The sequence below is a fragment of the Salvelinus alpinus genome, chromosome 8 (genome assembly GCF_045679555.1).
Source record: "Salvelinus alpinus chromosome 8, SLU_Salpinus.1, whole genome shotgun sequence".
NCBI classification, from domain to species: domain Eukaryota; kingdom Metazoa; phylum Chordata; class Actinopteri; order Salmoniformes; family Salmonidae; genus Salvelinus; species Salvelinus alpinus.
In genome coordinates this window covers 58,402,148-58,421,139 of record NC_092093.1, presented here as the reverse complement: position 1 = coordinate 58,421,139, position 18,992 = coordinate 58,402,148, and the positions used below count along the sequence as shown (strand labels likewise).

Here is an 18,992-nt window from a genome sequence, read left to right as displayed (position 1 = left end):
TAACCAGGCCTGTGGGTTAGATCATGGTGCTGGTAACCAGGCCTGTGGGTTAGATCAGGGTGCTGGTAACCAGGCCTGTGGGTTAGATTAGGGTGCTGGTAACCAGGCCTGTGGGTTAGATCATGGTGCTGGTAACCAGGCCTGTGGGTTAGATCATGGTGCTGGTAACCAGGCCTGTGGGTTAGATCATGGTGCTGGTAACCAGGCCTGTGGGTTAGATCACGGTGCTGGTAACCAGGCCTGTGGGTTAGATCATGGTGCTGGTAACCCGGCCTGTGGGTTAGATTAGGGTGCTGGTAACCAGGCCTTGTGGGTTAAAGCATGGTGCTGGTAACCAGGCCTGTGGGTTAGATCATGGTGCTTTGGGTTAGAACAGGGTGCTGGTAATCAGGCCTGTGGGTTAGATCATGGTGCTGGTAACCAGGCATGTGGGTTAGAACAGGGTGCTGGTAACCAGGCCTGTGGGTTAGATCATGGTGCTGGTAACCAGGCCTATGGGTTAGATCACGGTGCTGGTAACCAGGCCTGTGGGTTAGATCACGGTGCTGGTAACCAGGCCTGTGGGTTAGAACAGGGTGCTGGTAATGCCAGGCCTGTGGGTTAAAGCATGGTGCTGGTAACCAGGCCTGTGGGTTAGATCATGGTGCTGGTAACCAGGCTTGTGGGTTAGATCATGGTGCTGGTAACCAGGCTTGTGGGTTAGATCATGGTGCTGGTTACCAGGCCTGTGGGTTAGATCATGGTGCCTTGGGTTAGAAAAGGTTGCTGGTAACCAGACCTGTGGGTTAGATTAGGGTGCTGGTAATGCCAGGCCTGTGTGTTAGATTAAGGTGCTGGTAACCAGGCCTGTATCTTAAAACATGGTACTCGTAACCAGGCCTGTGGGTTAGATCATGGTGCTGGTAACCAGGCCTGTGATTTAGTTCATGGTGCTGGTAACCAGGCCTGTGGCTTAGATCATGGTGCTGGTAACCAGGCCTGTGGGTTAGATCAGGGTGCTGGTAACCAGGCTTGTGGGTTAAAGCATGGTGCTGGTAACCAGGCCTGTGGGTTAGATCACGGTGCTGGTAACCAGGCCTGTGGGTTAGATCATGGTGCTGGTAACCAGGCCTGTGGGTTAGATCATGGTGCTGGTAACCAGACCTGTGGGTTAGATCATGGTGCTGGTAACCAGGCCCACGTTAGATCATGGTGCTTGTAACCAGGCCTGTGGGTTAGATCATGGTGCTGGTAACCAGGCCTGTGGTTTAGATCATGGTGCTGGTAACCAGACCCGTGGGTTAGATCATGGTGCTGGTAACCAGGCCTGTGGGTTAGATCATGGTGCTGGTAACCAGGCCTGTGGGTTAGATCATGGTGCTGGTAACCAGGCCTGTGGGTTAGATCATGGTGCTGGTAACCAGGCCTGTGGGTTAGATCATGGTGCTGTGGATAAGAAAAGGTTGCGGTAACCAGGCCTGTGGGTTAGATTAGGGTGCTGGTAATGCCAGGCCTGTAGGTTAGATTAGGGTGCTGGTAACCAGGCCTGTGACTTAAAACATGGTGCTGGTAACCATGCCTGTGGTTTAGATCATGGTGCTGGTAACCAGGCCTGTGGGTTAGTTCATGGTGCTGGTAACCAGGTCTGTGGGTTAGATCATGGTGCTGGTGACCAGGCCGGTGGGTTAGATCAGGGTGCTGGTAACCAGGCCCACGTTAGATCATGGTGCTTGTAACCAGGCCTGTGGGTTAAAGCATGGTGCTGGTAACCAGGCCTGTGGGTTAAAGCATGGTGCTGGTAATGCCTGGCCTGTGAGTTAGATCATGTTGCTGGTAACCAGGCATGTGGGTTAGATTAGGGTGCTGGTAATGCCATGCCTGTCGGTTAGATTATGGTGCTGGTAACCAGGCCTGTGGGTTAGATCATGGTGCTGGTAACCAGGCCTGTGGGTTATATCATGGTGCTGGTAACCAGACCTGTGGGTTAGATCATGGTGCTGGTAACCAGGCCCACGTTAGATCATGGTGCTTGTAACCAGGCCTGTGACTTAAAGCATGGTGCTGGTAACCAGGTCCACGTTAGATCATGGTGCTGGTAACCAGGCCTGTGGCTTAGATCATGGTGCTGGTAACCAGGCCTGTGGGTTACATCAAGGTGCTGTGGGTTAGATCACGGTGCTGGTAATGCCATGCCTGTGGGTTAGAACATGGTGCTGGTAATGCCAGGCCTGTGGGTTAGATCATGGTGCTGGTAACCAGGCATGTGGGTTAGATTAGGGTGCTGGTAATGCCATGCCTGTGGGTTAGATTAGGGTGCTGGTAACCAGGCCTGTGACTTAAAGCATGGTGCTGGTAACCAGGCCTGTGAGTTAGATCATGGTGCTGGTAACCAGGCATGTGGGTTAGATCACGGTGCTGGTAACCAGGCATGTGGGTTAGATCATGGTGCTGGTAACCAGGCCTGTGGGTTAGATCATGGTGCTGGTAACCAGACCTGTGGGTTAGATCATGGTGCTGGTAACCAGGCCCACGTTAGATCATGATGCTTGTAACCAGGCCTGTGGGTTAGATCATGGTGCTGGTAACCAGGCCTGTGGGTTAGATCATGGTGCTGGTAACCAGGCCTGTGGGTTAGATCAGGGTGCTGGTAACCAGGCCTGTGGGTTAGATTAGGGTGCTGGTAACCAGGCCTGTGGGTTAGATCATGGTGCTGGTAACCAGGCCTGTGGGTTAGATCATGGTGCTGGTAACCAGGCCTGTGGGTTAGATCACGGTGCTGGTAACCAGGCCTGTGGGTTAGATCATGGTGCTGGTAACCCGGCCTGTGGGTTAGATTAGGGTGCTGGTAACCAGGCCTTGTGGGTTAAAGCATGGTGCTGGTAACCAGGCCTGTGGGTTAGATCATGGTGCTTTGGGTTAGAACAGGGTGCTGGTAATCAGGCCTGTGGGTTAGATCATGGTGCTGGTAACCAGGCATGTGGGTTAGAACAGGGTGCTGGTAACCAGGCCTGTGGGTTAGATCATGGTGCTGGTAACCAGGCCTGTGGGTTAGATCATGGTGCTGGCAATGCCAGGCCTGTGGGTTAGATTAGGGTGCTGGTAATGCCAGGCCTGTGGGTTAGATTAGGGTGCTGGTAATGCCAGGCCTGTGGGTTAGAACAGGGTGCTGGTAACCAGACCTGTGGGTTAGATCATGGTGCTGGTAATGCCAGGCCTGTGGGTTAGATCACGGTGCTGGTAACCAGGCATGTGGTTTAGAACAAGGTGCTGGTAATGCCAGGCCTGTTTGTTAGAGGGGGTTGCTGGTAATGCCAGGCCTGTGGGTTAGATTAGGGTGCTGGTAATTGCAAGCCTGTGGGTTAGAACAGGGTGCTGGTAACCAGGCCTGTGGGTTAGATCATGGTGCTCGTAACCAGGCCTGAGGGTTAGAACAGGGTGCTGGTAATGCCAGGCCTGTGGGTTAGATTAGGGTGCTGGTAACCAGACCAGTCCTCCTGGTTTATCAGACAAGTCTTGTTATTACTGACACACTGATGTGTTTTTCATTTCATTCTTGCTTCCATCCTCGACATGGGGGCACAGTAATGTGCAACAGTAATGCAGGTGACTGTGTTCATTTGAAATGGAACACTAATCTGTTGGTGGCGAGGGATTGGGGGTTTACTACAGTCATCCAGATTAGCTGTAATCCAATGGCTAAATCACAGTTTTGGACAATGTGTGTCTGGATTGGTCATAGGCTGGACAGATTCTGCAGGGTGTGAAGAGACAGCATAACCATCAAGGAAAGGGCAGCTTCTAGGGCAGTTGGGAGGTGTTGAATGTTGATTGAATGTTGGTTGAATGTTGATAGAATGTTGTTGACAGCATGATACTGTATCTGTGCTTGGACCACACTAACACGTTGAGGAATTTGAGCCATAACTGATGTATTTCGTTGATAACAGATGATTTGTGTATAGGGTTTATTTTCGTAGAGGCTAAGTGACGATTACCCGGCTTATACTCTCAGGTAAGAGAAAGTGATGGTGTTTTAGCCCTGTAATAGGTTGACCCTGGAGAGTGGCTCTCTAAGCCTTGGGCACCATTTCAGCACAATCTGATTTAGCCTCTCTCCCACAGCCTCTTCACACTAATACATGGCAGTATCCTGCTGGCAGCAGATGGATACGACCCCATCAGCAATACATCAATAGCATGACATGGAATGCTTACGATATGAAATTAATCAATTGTTTTCTAAATGAACATAGTGCCATGCTGACTTGCTCTCAGGAAACGGTCTTACAGTTTGTCCGTACAGTCATTATCACGTCTGGTTATATTGCCTGCCAGAACAGCCAGTAATAACAGGATTCAGGGCTCCCTTCATCTTCTCTCTTCCGTTATTTCGCTCACTCACTTGCTACACACACACACACACACACACACACACACACACACACACACACACACACACACACACACACACACACACACACACACACACACGTACACATACATACGTACACATACATACACATACACACACACACACACACACACACACACACACACACACACACACACACACACACACACACACACACACACACACACACACACACACACACACACACACATACACACACACACACATACACACATACACACACACGTACACACACACACACGTACACATACATACACACACACACACACACACACACACACACACACACACACACACACACACACACACACACACACACACACACACACACACACACACACACACACACACACACACACACACACACACACACACACACACACACACACACACACACACACACACACACACACATACACACACACACATACACACACTCATCTAAAGTGTGATTGGCGATGTGATGGGTTTCTATTCGACTAGTGGGATACTGACACTGGAATACTGGGCTACTGACACTGCCAGGCTAAAATTATTATGATCGTCAGTGAAGAAACATTTAGTGGTACTCCATTCGGATCCTTACACTTGAGTACACTAAGAATACACTGAGTTTCAAAATATGGTTGTTGTTCAGCAGTTTTCCCCTTGTTACACTGATAGTCAGTCAATTAGCCCATGTCAGCTAACATTTTTTTAGATTGCTAAATTAGTTTAGCGGCCAGCTATCTAAACTTGTTATCATGGTTGAAGTACCGGCTAGGGTGGCACCCACTGATTTTGTTAGTCAGTCTCACTCAGATATCATATTAAAACTGCAAACATTTCTCTACACCCTATTTCAAAATGTGTAGAATTGCATGAATTTGGTTATAAAATTGTAAATCTCTCTGCCCCATGACAAAATGTGTTGAATTGTAGAAAACTTGCTTTAAAACTGCAACATTTTCTCTGCACTCCAAGACAAAGTGAGTAGAATTGCACAAAATTAAGTCTAAAATGTTTTTTTTTATTCTGCGCTGTCAAGAAGGGGCCACTAAAATGTTTTGCTCGCAATGTGGGAGTATGGATGTGGGTACACAGACCCGCGAGCAACTGCAGCCCCTCATGATTAATGAAAAATGTTGTGGCCCCCACTCCTATCAAAGTTTACCATCCCTGGTCTATGTGCATAGGAGAGACCTGGGTTGTTTGTCTCACAGTGCTAATTACTTCCAATCTAAATGGAGCTGTGTAATATTTTTAAGGTTAACATTTGTGAATTCTTTGAAAGAACTCAATTCATGTGAGTGTGACAAAATATTGAAGTGAGGGGAATTTGTGTTTTTCAAAGGTAAAATAAAAAATATATATATATATTGGTATTTTCTTTGTATATTTTTACATTATGGGAGTATCTATGAACAATTATGTTTGTTGAAAATAGGAAAGGGAGTGCTGTATTTCAAACCTATTTCTGAGTTCCTAGGTCAAGCCATGTGGTTACTAGCATCTTCATATGTCACGGCCGTCTAAAGGAGGAGACCAAGGTGCAGCGTGGTATGCGTACATTCTCTTTATTCTAAGAATGAACACTGAACACTGAACAAAACTAACAAAACTAACAAAACAAACCGTGAAGCTATACAAAGAGTGCAAACAAGCAACTACACATAGACAAGAACCCACAAAACCAAAAGGGAAAATGGCAACTTAAATAGGATCCCCAATCAGAGACAACGATAAACAGCTGCCTCTGATTGGGAACCAATTCAGGCCACCATAGACCTACAATTACCTAGACTTACAAAAAACCCTAGATCTACAAAAACCCTAGACAAGACAAAACAAGCATACCCACCCTCGTCACACCCTGACCTAACCAAAATAATACAGAAAACATAGATAACTAATGTCAGGGCGTGACATCATTAGCATTGGAGGGTGGTTGGGGATGGATGTCACATGGAATGTGGGGTTGGTTGTCACTATCAACTCCATTATAAAACAATGTCAGGTTGGTTGTCACAATCCGACCCATTATAAACATATTGTTCAGGGATATTACCACTGCCAGTATAATACAAATATATGCTATTTAGCAGACACTTTTATCCAAAGCGACTTACAGTCATGCTTGTGTACATTTTACATACGGGTGGCACCGGGAATGGAATCCACAGCCCTGGCTGTGTAAGCAACATGGTCTACCAACTGAGCCATACAGGACCACCGTATACAATACATGCCAAGACCTCCCTTCCCGGTAAACACAAACACCTTTGGCCAATGTATCAACATGTGTTTGGAATATATTTTGTGGAGAGCGTTTGCACATTGGGAAGATGTCGCTGAGATATCAGAATGGAATGTTGACGCCTGGCCTTCGTATTAACGATGTAGAACTGTAGAATTTAGAATGTAGGTATTCTACACACATCTGTGAGACATCTTGCCAATTAGCAAACAGTGTCTAAACTGCATCTCCCCAATGCATCATGTGTACATCCGTTGGCCAGAGATATATGTGCTATCTGAGTTGTTTGTTGTCTCTCTCGCACATACAGTACATATTTTCTGTCAAACACCCACACATGCTCACACAATTTTCCTTCTGTCACATCACAGTTTCGCCTAATTTAACAATTTTCTACTTTTGTCAACACTGATAGGAGAGTTTCACAAAGAGCTTGCCATTGTTCAAATATGAATGGATTATCAGCCTCTACAATAACTTTGATTGCATTGTTATATTGTCTTTGATTACAAGATAATTAGGTCTTTGTGGAGTTCTCAGTCATTCAGTGGATATTTTTCTGGCTGTTGTGGGCTGAGCCTCGTTTCCATTTTGGAGTCTTGTGAAGACTTACTGTGGATTTGAAACAGAATTCTTGATTAGATGTTATTAGTGTAGAATGTGGAGCAGATCTCTGTTTTTACTGAAGATTGCCTCATACAGTATGTTTGGTACATTGCTGCATGTAGTCCTACAGTACAATACCGATGTTACATGGCAACAGTACCATACCCATGTTACATAGCAACAGTACCATACCCATGGTACATAGCAACAGTACCATACCCATGTTACATAGCAACAGTACCATACCCATGTTACATAGCAACAGTAGCATACCCATGTTACAAAGCAACAGTACCATACCCATGTTACATAGCAACAGTACCATGCCCATGTTACATAGCAACAGTACCATACCCATGTTACATAGCAACAGGACCATACCCATGTTACATAGCAACAGTACCATACCCATGTTACATAGCAACAGTACCATACCCATGTTACATAGCAACAGTACCATACCCATGTTACATAGCAACAGTACCATACCCATGTTACATAGCAACAAGGGAAGGGAGATGGCGTAATAGTTGCTCTCTGAAAATGAGGGAAAATTGTACAGCATCACCCTCATTCATTACAACCCTGCTACAGTATCTCTGTGCTTTCCTAAAAGACTTGCAGTTGAAACATGGCATCATGGAATTTTCCATGGATTAGCCACTTATGGCAGACAAAATGTAGGCGTATCCACTGTAACACTAACAGGGAATTCTTGAATTGCGGTGGTAAATGCTGTCCCTTGACTTTGGCCCCATATAAAAACACGTTTTAATGACAAAAACATAATACATTTTCCTTTTTATTTAACTGTTATTTAGTAAGAAAACATACAGTACCAGTCAAAGGTTTGGACACACCTACTGTACTCATTAAAGGGTTTTTCTTTAGTTTTACTAATTTCCACATTGTAGAATAATAGTGAAGACATCAAAACTATGAAATAACACATGCAGTAACCAAAAAAGTGTTAAACAAATCAAAATATATTTTATAATTGAGATTCTTCAAAGTAGCCACTCTTTGCCTTGATGACAGCTTTGCACACTCTTGGCATTCTCTCAGCCAGCTTCACCTGGAATGCTTTTCCAACAGTCTTGAAGGAGTTCCCACATATGCTGAGCACTTGTTGGCTGCTTTTCCTTCACTCTGCGGTCCAACTCATCCCAAAACCATCTCAATTGGGTTGAGGTCAGGTGATTGTGGAGGCCAGGTCATCTGATGCAGCACTCCATCACTCTCCTTGGTCAAATAGCCCTTACACAGCCTGGAGGTGTGTTGGGTCATTGTCCTGTTGACAAACAAATGATAGTCACACTAAGCGCAAACCAGATGGGATGGCGTATCGCTGCCATAGGCTGTGGTAGCCATGCTAGTTTAGTGTGCCTTGAATTCTAAATAAATCACTGACAGTGTCACCAGCAAAAGCACCATCACACCTCCTCCTCCATGCTTCACGGTGAGAACAACACGTGCAGAGATCATCCGTTCACCTACTCTGCGTCTTACAAAGACACGGCGGTTGGAACCAAAAATCTCAAATTTGGACTCATCAGACCAAAGGACAGATTTCCACCGGTCTAATGTCCATTGCTCGTGTTTCTTGGCCCAAGCAAGTCTCTTCTTCTTATTGGTGTGCTTTAGTTGTGGTTTCTTTGCAGCAATTCAACCATGAAGGCCTGATTCACACAGTCTCCTCTGAACAGTTGAGGTTGATGTCTGTTACTTAAAAATATTGCTTTAACCTTGTAGAAACAGAAAGGGGGCATTGCACATTTTTTAAATATATATATATTTTTACTTCTGTGGAAAACCTGTGCAAACTTGAAACATTAACAAAGGTATATGAGTTAAATAAATATGCAGTAAAATTTCATACAAAAATATTTAAAGTACACATTGCCCTTAGTGCTAAATGCTCTCTCAGAGGGCCAACTTGTGGCAGGGATGCATAAGTATTTATTTGTCAGACAACTCACTTGTAGGAAGTTGAATGCATGAACTCGCCACCACTCCAAAGGATCAGCCTCATTGTCTGCTGCCATCAGAGTGTAGCTGTCCAGCCCTTACTCCATGACCTGTCTCTGGGTTCTTAAGGCAGGTGCACTACTGCTTTTCTTAAAGAAGCTCCCAAGGCTCTTCTTGGACTTCTTTGCTGATTGTGGAGCAGTGACAGCTTCTTTCTCTCTCTCGCTCTGGTCCTCTTCAAGAGAGAGAGAAGTCTCCCACAGCCGTGTTCCCTACCAGGAGGGCTTCTGTCCTGGAGGCAGCTCTCACCTTCACCAGCTTCTCAGTGGTCAGGTAGGTGATCTTGAACCTTGGGTCCAGAAAGGTCGCCATGGTGAGCAGCTCCTCTGTTTCAGGGTCGGTGTATTTGTTATTCAGGTAATTGAGGACCCTCATCTTATTCTCTCAGGTCAGTTTGGCTTCGCCCTCATTTGATTTCAGAACCTCCGTCTTGAACAAATGTAGGCCCGGCTTCAGATAGGACACACTCACGTATGTTTCTCCTGACAGGGCATCTGTGAAATCCTGGAGGGGCTTAAGTGCTGCCGTGATAGATTCAAAGACCTCAATGTCTTGCCAGGAGGGTGCAAGTTGCTATATTTTTTTGTTTTCTTGCCATGACTTGTGTGATGGCCTTTTCCTGCTCCAGGACTCTTTCCATCATCTGCAGTCGAGATCCCCACCTTGTCAGGAATTCCGTGATGAGCTTGTGGAGGGACAGGCTCTGTTTATTCTGTGCACTTGTCAAGGCCTTCTACTTCTTCTCTGACTATAGGAAAATGTGATGACCACTTTCTTGAACACTCCTGTGGTCCGGGAAACCCGAGGTTTGTTTTTTCACAAAAAAGTGGAAAAAAATGACATATGAATCAAAATTATTCAATAGAAATAACATTGCATAATTCCAACAATTTACAGCATGATTACATGATTACCAATTTAATCCATCTATAGATTTACATACAACTGTTGTGATTAAGAGAGCTATGTTGCTTTATGAAACGGGATCATTTATTGAGTAGGATATTTATTATTGAAAGAGAGAGGATAGATTCATATATTGAAAACATAGGCTAATGTACCAATTATAAATAAAAGCTATGTAATCCATGTCATGTTTGGATATTGCACACATTTACAAATATAATAGATTTGCATAGCTGTATATATTCATCTTAACGTATAAGAAGGATCAGGCAGTGTAGTCAGCTATAACTTTAAACAGAGGAGATAAGGAATACAATAGTTATTCTGCATTTTAAGTTATATTGTTTTTAAGTTACGTTATTTTTCTACCTAGCTTTATGTGTTTTGGACGTTGAAACTTACCAATAGCAATGTGTAGTCTGTGTCCGAAACACCCTAGTCTTGTCCATTTGTTCAGCTCCAATTCATTGACCATGTTCGATCCGCTGTCGGTAGTCATACATACGTAACGCACCTCTTTCAACCCCCAGGATGAAAGTGCCCCCTCATCCTAGCTGCAATTATTTCTCCGGTGTGGTCGTCTGGGAAATAAGAAGTCTGAAGGCATTTGCTTCGCAGCTTCCAGTTGACGTCAATGTAATGAATTGTGAGGCTAATGTATGTCTCTGTCGTCTTGCTTGACCGAAAGTCGGCAGTGGGAGAGAAGAATGCAGCGTTACGGATTTCGTTGGCAACTCTGTCCCGACATTCTGTGTAGAGTTCTGGCTGAAGTATTTATGGCTCGGGATCTCGTATCTTAGGTCTAGAGTTCAAATCAACTTTCTGAAACCGGCTTTCTCCACAGTTTGAATTGGTTCCATGTCTTTCGCTATGTGATACGTAACTGCACTCATTATCTAATTCCACTTGTTGCTCTTCTTGTCATAGGGAGTACCACTAACGAATGATGCCTTGAGTGATAGCCGAGTGCGGGTCTGTCGAAGATGTCTTGGGACTTGCGCCACTGCTCCGGGGGTTTGTTGCACGCATTCTGGTAGATTCTTCATATTGGCGCACATGCAAGGTTTTCAGGTGGTGAAAAAGATTGTTGGTGTTTCCACCTTTGGCTAGCGTCTACACAACTGTTTGTTGGTCGAGATCGAATATCGTAAAGCCAAACCAGTTCCAAACCACAGAGGTTACTACATGATTCCAAAAGGTTCTACATCTGCACCATCGAGAGCATCCTGACTGGTTGCATCACTGCCTGGTACGGCAACTGCTCAGCCTGCGACCGCAAGGCACTACAGAGGGTAGTGCGTACGGCCCAGTACATCACTAGGGCTAAGCTGCCTGCCATCCAGGACCTCTATATCAGGCGGTGTCAGAGGAAGGCCCTAGAACTTGTCAAAGACTCCAGCCACCCCAGTCATAGACTGTTCTCTCTGCTACCGCATGGCAAGTGGTACCGGAGCGCCAAGTCTAGGACCAAAAGGCTTCTCAACAGCTTTTACCCCCAAGCATAAGACTCCTGAACAGCTAATCAAATGGCTACCCGGACTATGCATTGTGTCCACCCCCAAACCCCTCCACCCCCCCTTTTATGTTGCTGCTACTCTCTGTTTATCATCTATAGTCACTTTAACTAATCCTACATGTACATATTACCTCAAATAGCCCGACTAACCAGTGCACCCGCACATTGACTCTGTACCGGTACCACCTGTTTATAGCGACTGTTTTTTAAAGTTTTTTATTTTTATTTCTTTACTTATCTATTGTTTACCTAATACCTATTTGTTTACTTAAAAACTGCACTGTTTGTTAATTAAGGGCTTGTAAGTAAGCATTTCACTGTAAGGTCTACTACACCTGTTGTATTCGACGCACGTGTCAAATAAACTTTGATTTGATTTACTGTTACTTAGGGTTGCACTATCAGTAGCTAGATAGTTTGCTTTGGCTAACGTTAGCTAGTTAGCTATTGGCTGTGTACAAGGGGATTGTTTGAAAGAGAAACTCACATCGACTACAACGAGAGATGGAACTCCCTTATTTCTGCTTATCGTCACCAACTAGTTAACTAGCTAACGAACTAACCACTATCTGTTAACTAATGTTTTCCCTTTACAGTATGTGGTTCATTTTCAGAATGAGAGAATTAGGTGAAAATGAGGTGTTGCTTGTTAAACAAGTGGATTCAGGGATCAAGTGTAGCTGGAGCTGGGCCTGGCTTATGCTGGAAGCCACTATAGAGTTGAAAGGAACACCACACACTTTCCCTCTTTCTCACTTTTGCTGGTACATTGTAGAACAGATGTCCACAGGCAGAAAGTGTACAATGCAATAACCTGCAGTGTAGCCCAAAGATACTGTTTTAGTTGTGTTGAACTTGACAGTAAAACGTGTGTGTGAGGGGGGAATTATAATTTGTTTTACTCAGTGAACGTAATTTTTTCACACATGTAGCCTTGTGCACTTGATCGATGTCTATAGTGGCCACTATAATAGAGCGAAAATAGAATGCCTGTTTGTTTCATTCTATTTCTACTTTAAGATGTTTTTTTACCAAGTGCAATATTTATGTGGTCACAAGCATTCTATTATTAAGGCTGTCATGGCTAACTGCATTATTAGTGTATTGTTTTTCCCTCAAGACTTGAGTTTCATTTGAAGTAAAGTCTAGGCAACAAATAACATTGGATTGCTTTCTTTAAGTTTTTTTAGCTGTGAGTTAGGTTCACATTAACCACTTTTTATTTTACACACAGAGACTGATCATGTAGATCATATTCTTTGTTGTTTAATTAGTTAAAACCTGCATTTCCCCCTAGCAGGGATTTTTTGCATGATTCAGTGCCCCTAAAAAATAAGTGTCACCTTTTTGGGCATTCATCAGTTTGCATCCCTACATCATACTGTGGGGATATCTTTCAGCGGCATGGACTGGGAGACTAGTCAGGATCGAGGATCGAAAGATGAACGGAGCAAAGTACACAGAGATCCTTGATGAAAACCTGCTCCAGAGCGCTCAGGACCTCAGACTGGGGTGAAGGTTCACCTTCCAACAGGACAACAACCCTAAGCACACAGCCAAGACAACGCAGGAGTGGCTTCGGGACAAGTCTCTGAATATCCTTGAGTGGCCCAGCCAGAGCACGGACTTGAACCCAATCTAACATCTCTGGAGAGACCTGAAAATAGCTGTGCAGCAACATTCCCCATCCAACCTGACAGACCTTGAGAGGATCTGCAGAGAAGAATGGGAGAATCTCCCCAAATACGGGTGTGCCAAGTTTGTAGCGTCATACCCAAGAAGACTCAAGGCTGTGATCATTGCCAAAGGTGCTTCAACAAAGTACTGAGTAATGTGTCTGAATATTTATGTAAATGTGACATTTCAGTTTTTTTTTTATACATTTGCAAAAAATAAAATAAAAAAAATATGTACTTTGTCATTATGGTGTATTGTGTGTAGATTGATTAGGGGAAAAAACGATTTAATCAATTTTAGAATAAGGCTGTAACGTAACAAAATGTGGAAAAGTCAAGGGGTCGGAGTACTTTCCGAATGCACTGTACATTTTACATAAATACAAATGATACATTATTTTATTTTTTTTCCAAAATGCCACTGTAATTCAAGAACGGCCTTAACACAATTAAGGGCTTTGCATGGTCGGCTTCAGCTCAGACTAGACACGTTTTAGAAGACAGTTTGTTGTCTGTCTTTGAAAACGATTAAAAAGCTAATTCAATGTTCTTATCTCTGCCACTGCTGCTCCTCCACCTTCTCACTTACCTTGTGTTTTGACAGGTATTTCTTGAAGCATACTTAGTCATTAAGTTCCTGATTAAACCGTGATTGACTTGCCCCGCACGACAGATGCAGTCAAGTGTTTAATGAATCCCCCTCGGCTTGCCTATTTTTCACCCGATAATTAGGTGTCTAATGTAATGAGTCGTACCGTTGTGACGAAGAGCGACAGGAGCCTATCAAAATGACACCTGAAACACTGGAGTTGACTGCCGTTTCCTTGGTGGCCCGGGTCGTGTTCATTTAGCACCAAATGGAGTGAAAAAAATGACTGAAACAGGTAGGGACTACATGGACTTGTCCAATAACGAATATGCATCTTTGTTTCCCGTTGCTAAATGTTTTAACACCACAGGGTGTTGCAGGGTATTGCAGGGTTTTAGAGGGTGTTACAGGGTGTTGCAGGGTTTTACAGGGTTTTACAGGGTATTGCATGGTGTTGCAGAGTGTTGCAGGGTGCTGCAGTACAGCAACAGGGGATTACAGGGTGTTGGAGGGTGTTACATGGCATTTCAGGGTGTTTCAAGTTGTTTACAGGGTGTTGCAGTACAGCAATAGGGTGTTACAGGATGTTACAGTGTGTTACAAGGTGTTGCAGTACAGCAACAGGGTATTGCAGAGTGTTGCAGAGTATTAGTGAGGTTGGCCACTGATGTTGTCACCGTTCCAATCCATCCCAAAAGTGTTCGATGGGGTTGAGGTCAGGGCTCTGTGCAAGTCAGTGAAGTTCTTCCACATCGATCTCAACAAACCATTTCTGTATGGACCTTTCTTTGTGCATGGGGACATTGTCATGCTGAAACAGGAAAGGGCCTTCCCCAAACTGTTGCCACAAAGTTGGAAGCAAAGAATCGTCTAAAATGTAATTGAATGGGGTAGCGTTAAGATTTCCCTTCACTGGAACTAAGGGGCCTGAACCATGAAAAACAGCCCCAGATCATTATTCCTCCTCCACCAAACTTTACAGTTGGCACGATGCATTAGAGTAGGTAGCGTTCTCCTGGCATCCGCCAAACACAGATTAGTCCGTTATTCATCACTCCAGAGAATGCGTTTCCACTGCTCCAATGATGGCGAGCTTACCACCACTCCAGCCGACGCTTGGCATTGAGCATGGTATTCTTAGGCTTGTGTGTGTCTGCTCGGCCATGGAAACCCATTTCATAAAGCTGCCGAAGAACAGTTCTTGTGCTGACGTTGCTTCCAGAGGCAGTTTGGAACTCGGTAGTGAGTGTTGCAACCGAGGACAGACGATTTTTACTCTGCGGTCCGTTCTGTGAGCTTGTGCCGCATATCACTTTGCGGCTGAGCCGTTGTTGCTCCTAGACGTTTCCACTTCACAATAACAGCACTTACAGTTGACTGGGGCAGCTGTAGCAGTGCAGAAATTTGACGAATTGACTTGTTGGAAAGGTGGCATCCTATGACGGTGCCACGTTGAAAGTCACTGAGCTCTTCAGTAAAGCCATTCTACTGCCAATGTTTGTCTATGGAGATTGCATGGCTGTGTGCTCGATTTTATACCCCTGTCAGCGACGGGCGTGGCTTAAATAGACGAATCCACTCATTTGAAGGGGTGTTCACATACTGCTGTATATATAGTGTAGCTAGTGCTATTTATGGCATCATTCTCACTTGCAGGAACCTGGCTCACCATTCAGAACTCTGCCAGCTGGAGGAATTAGGCTGGCCTTCACAGAGATGCATCAACCACTAAATGAGGCTTGGAGTCGGCACCGCTCAGGCAACCCTTCAAATTTTCTGAAGGCTCTGAGTCAGAGTGCTCAGTCTCTGGGAACCTTCCAACCCATTTCCTTCTCATCCCACCAATCTGAAATGTGTTTTTTTGACGTCCCTCCAGGGGGGTTGGGGGGAGGGGGCGTATGAGGACAGTCAACACTCAGCCCACTCTCTCTTCTTTGAACTGATGGAACTTGTGGAGATGAGATGAAAGTCAGAAGTCAGACCCTGGAAAAGCTAATAATTAAATTTCAGATAAATCGTACTGGATCAGCAGGCCGTTAATTGGTGTTAATTTATCAATATATGCCTTGTGCTTTTGGGACAGTGTCCTGGGTGTTCAATGATATAATTATATAACGTTTTCACTTGGAAATCAGCAAGTCAGATATTTCTAAGGGAATGTAGTTTTAGGATGTTTGTGTACCGTTATTCATATTTTAATTCAGGGTTAGCTTTTCAGCTATCTGATACAGATGTAGGAACTTAATTTGAGCCAGTTTGCTACAGCAGGAAAGTAATCCTGCAGCAACAGAAAATGTGACTTGTTATGTGGATTATAATGAATGGCCATTTTTGTAGGTGTTGATACACACCACTGGAGGCTGGTGAGGGGAGGACGGTTCATAATAACGGCCGGAATGGAGCAAATGGAATGGCTCATTACCACGAGCCTGTCCTCCCCAATTAAGGGTGCCACCAACCTCCTGTGATATACACTATATATATATATAAAAGTACACTACATGACACAAAGTATGTGGACACCTGCTCGTCGAACATCTCATTCCAAAATCATGGGCATTAATATGGAGTTGGACCCCCCTTGGCTGCAACAACAGCCTCCACTCTTCTGGGAAGGGTTTCCACTAGATGTTGAAACATTGCTGTGGGGACTTGCTTCCATTCAGCCACAAGAGCATTAGTGAGGTCAGGCACTGATGTTGGGCGATGAGTCCTGGCACTCGGCTGTGTGGACTGTCAGCAACGGGTGTGGCTGAAATAGCCGAATCCACTCATTTGAAGGGGTGCCAACATACGTTTGTATATATAATGCATGTGGACATTCCGTCAAATTTGTGTATTCAGCTATTTCAGCCACACCTGTTGCTGACAGGTGTATAAAATCGAGCACACAGCCATGCAATTTGGCTATACTTTTGGTCATCTAGTGTATTTTTCTAAAGGGAAAATCAAGTCTGAAATTTCAAAGGGGAAATTACACAATTCAGAAGCCTTTTTAAACCTCAAATACACTTCAAGTTTTTAATTTCCAACATTTCATAAAAGTTCTGCAACAGGGTGATCAAATTAAGATTTTACACCTGTAATATGCCTCTCATACAAATTATTTTATTAAATTATAACTTTTTAGCATATTTTAGCATAACATGGGAGGTTCATAGTCGTTTGATCTGGTAATATGACCGGAAATGTTTCTAAGTTTAATCAATGTTTGCTGGCTTCATAATTCAACTTCTAATCTAAGCAATCTGCACCCACAATATTGTTATGAATCTTAATTCTGAGGAGTCTGATTTATAATTTGATAGTTTAGTGGTCATTAATAGCATCAGACCATATTAGCTAATGCACTCAGGTCTGCAGAGCATTATAATTGTATTTTCAGGGGCATTTTCATATAAATGAATATCGCAAATAGAATGAAGCCAATCTGTCTGAATAGAAATGGCTCCAGATGGCCCCCTCAAGGTCATTATCAGAATGAACTGAAGGTCAGGATTCAGGGTCTCTTTTGCACAATAACAGTAGACAGACATTATGTTATGTATTTGGTGTGCTGTGTATGGTTTCAGGTAGTAGTTATGAGTTGTGTTGTTATAGACTATTTAAACTGTGATGTCATTCTATGCATCTTAGATAGACGGTAGCTCAGACCTTTAAAGATTGTTATTCCATTAGCTAGTTTTTTTTGTTAGCTAAATTTTGTACCTCAACTTTTTATGTCACCAGCCGCCACTTTACCAAGTGCTTCCTGAGAGCCAGATAGAAGTTCTTTACAGCTATAGCAAGTAGTTTACCAAAGCTTCAAGGATGCGTATGTTGTACAGAAAAGCTCAAACTTGGGAGCACCCATGGCATCACCCGATACCCAGCTGTGATTTGAGGTGTGGCACTATGCAACATATAGGACCACCCGACCAAATAGCTCATAATCATGTTATGATCCCAAACTCTGATGTAGTGGAATATCAATGTTGTAACTCAACCTTAACTCAACACCCAGCAACCTCGTCAAGAATGTCAGACCTCTTGGTGTAACCGTTAAGGTGTTGATTTGACAGTCGCTGGAGTTGGGTTTGAGTCCTGGTCAGGGCTAACCCCCGAATTGGCTACAATGGTGTTAGAAGCGGGATGGCGCACGTGAGGCCATTGGGGAGATGTGTATGCATGAGGGAAGTGTGGGGAAACGCTTTCCTGAGGGAAGGGGTTAATGTAGCGACCTTAATCCAACAACTAGCAACTTTGTTAAGAAGTTTGGACCTCTTGGTATAATGGTTAAGGTGTTGGTTTGACAGGTTTTGGACCTGGGTTTGAGTCCTGGTATTCACTACAATATGTAAATAAGTTGAAGCAAATAATTTTTTCATTTAGATTTATATAATAGATAATAGTAATCTAAAAAGTATTACAGAAGTTTGAATAAGTAGGCTATGTGTTCCCCAAGGTCATTTTCCAATGTATGATAGCTCCTATTTCTTTTATTAGGACCTCTCCATTGGAGGAGGGGGATTTTGCGCACATACAATAGTATACATCTGCACCCGGTATTATCCATCTGTGGGTGGGTCGTGTTTTGTCATAAGGTGGGCATCCTTGGCTATCCCAGAATTCCGTTTTTCCCGGTGTAGAGTGTAGCAAGCTATTTTGGCTACTGCAGGCAGTGGCAGGATGACATAGGGGAGACTTTACCGGTCTGCAGCTAAAGCTTGGAGGAACTGCACCTCAGACCAGAGATTTTGGAGGACACAGGATACCCGGTAAAACGCTACTAACTCCATCTTTCAGAAAGCAGAGTCATGTGTTGAATTCAATAGTCGCACAATAATTGTGGAAAGAGAGAAAATAGTTTCGTTATCGAGGTTTTCATCTGAAAATGTGATGTGCCGGCGTCGCATCATTTACAGTAGATGACGAGGCGGATTCCTTGCACCAACAAATACTGCTCAGGTGCAACATTAATAACCTCTAGGACGAATAGAAATGTACGTCTTTATTTAGTCTTTGTATCCAGTGTCCCACATTGT

General features: G+C 44.1%; 1 protein-coding gene across 11 annotated transcripts in view; it reads left to right on the top strand.

The window, feature by feature from the left end:
* The window catches only part of LOC139583358 (protein 4.1-like), a 124,577-nt gene that overhangs the window by 13,875 nt on the left and 91,710 nt on the right, over positions 1-18,992 (top strand). For 3 of the 11 annotated variants that reach the window (XM_071414339.1, XM_071414338.1, XM_071414332.1), the window contains exon 1: positions 18,530-18,725. The exons of 1 other annotated variant lie outside the window; for it this stretch is intronic. The gene's annotated coding sequence lies outside the window, so the exon portion shown is untranslated. Of the gene's footprint in view, positions 1-18,527; positions 18,726-18,747; positions 18,916-18,992 lie in introns of those variants that run through there. 7 more of the 11 variants (XM_071414336.1, XM_071414337.1, XM_071414340.1 and 4 more) reach the window with 7 other exon arrangements.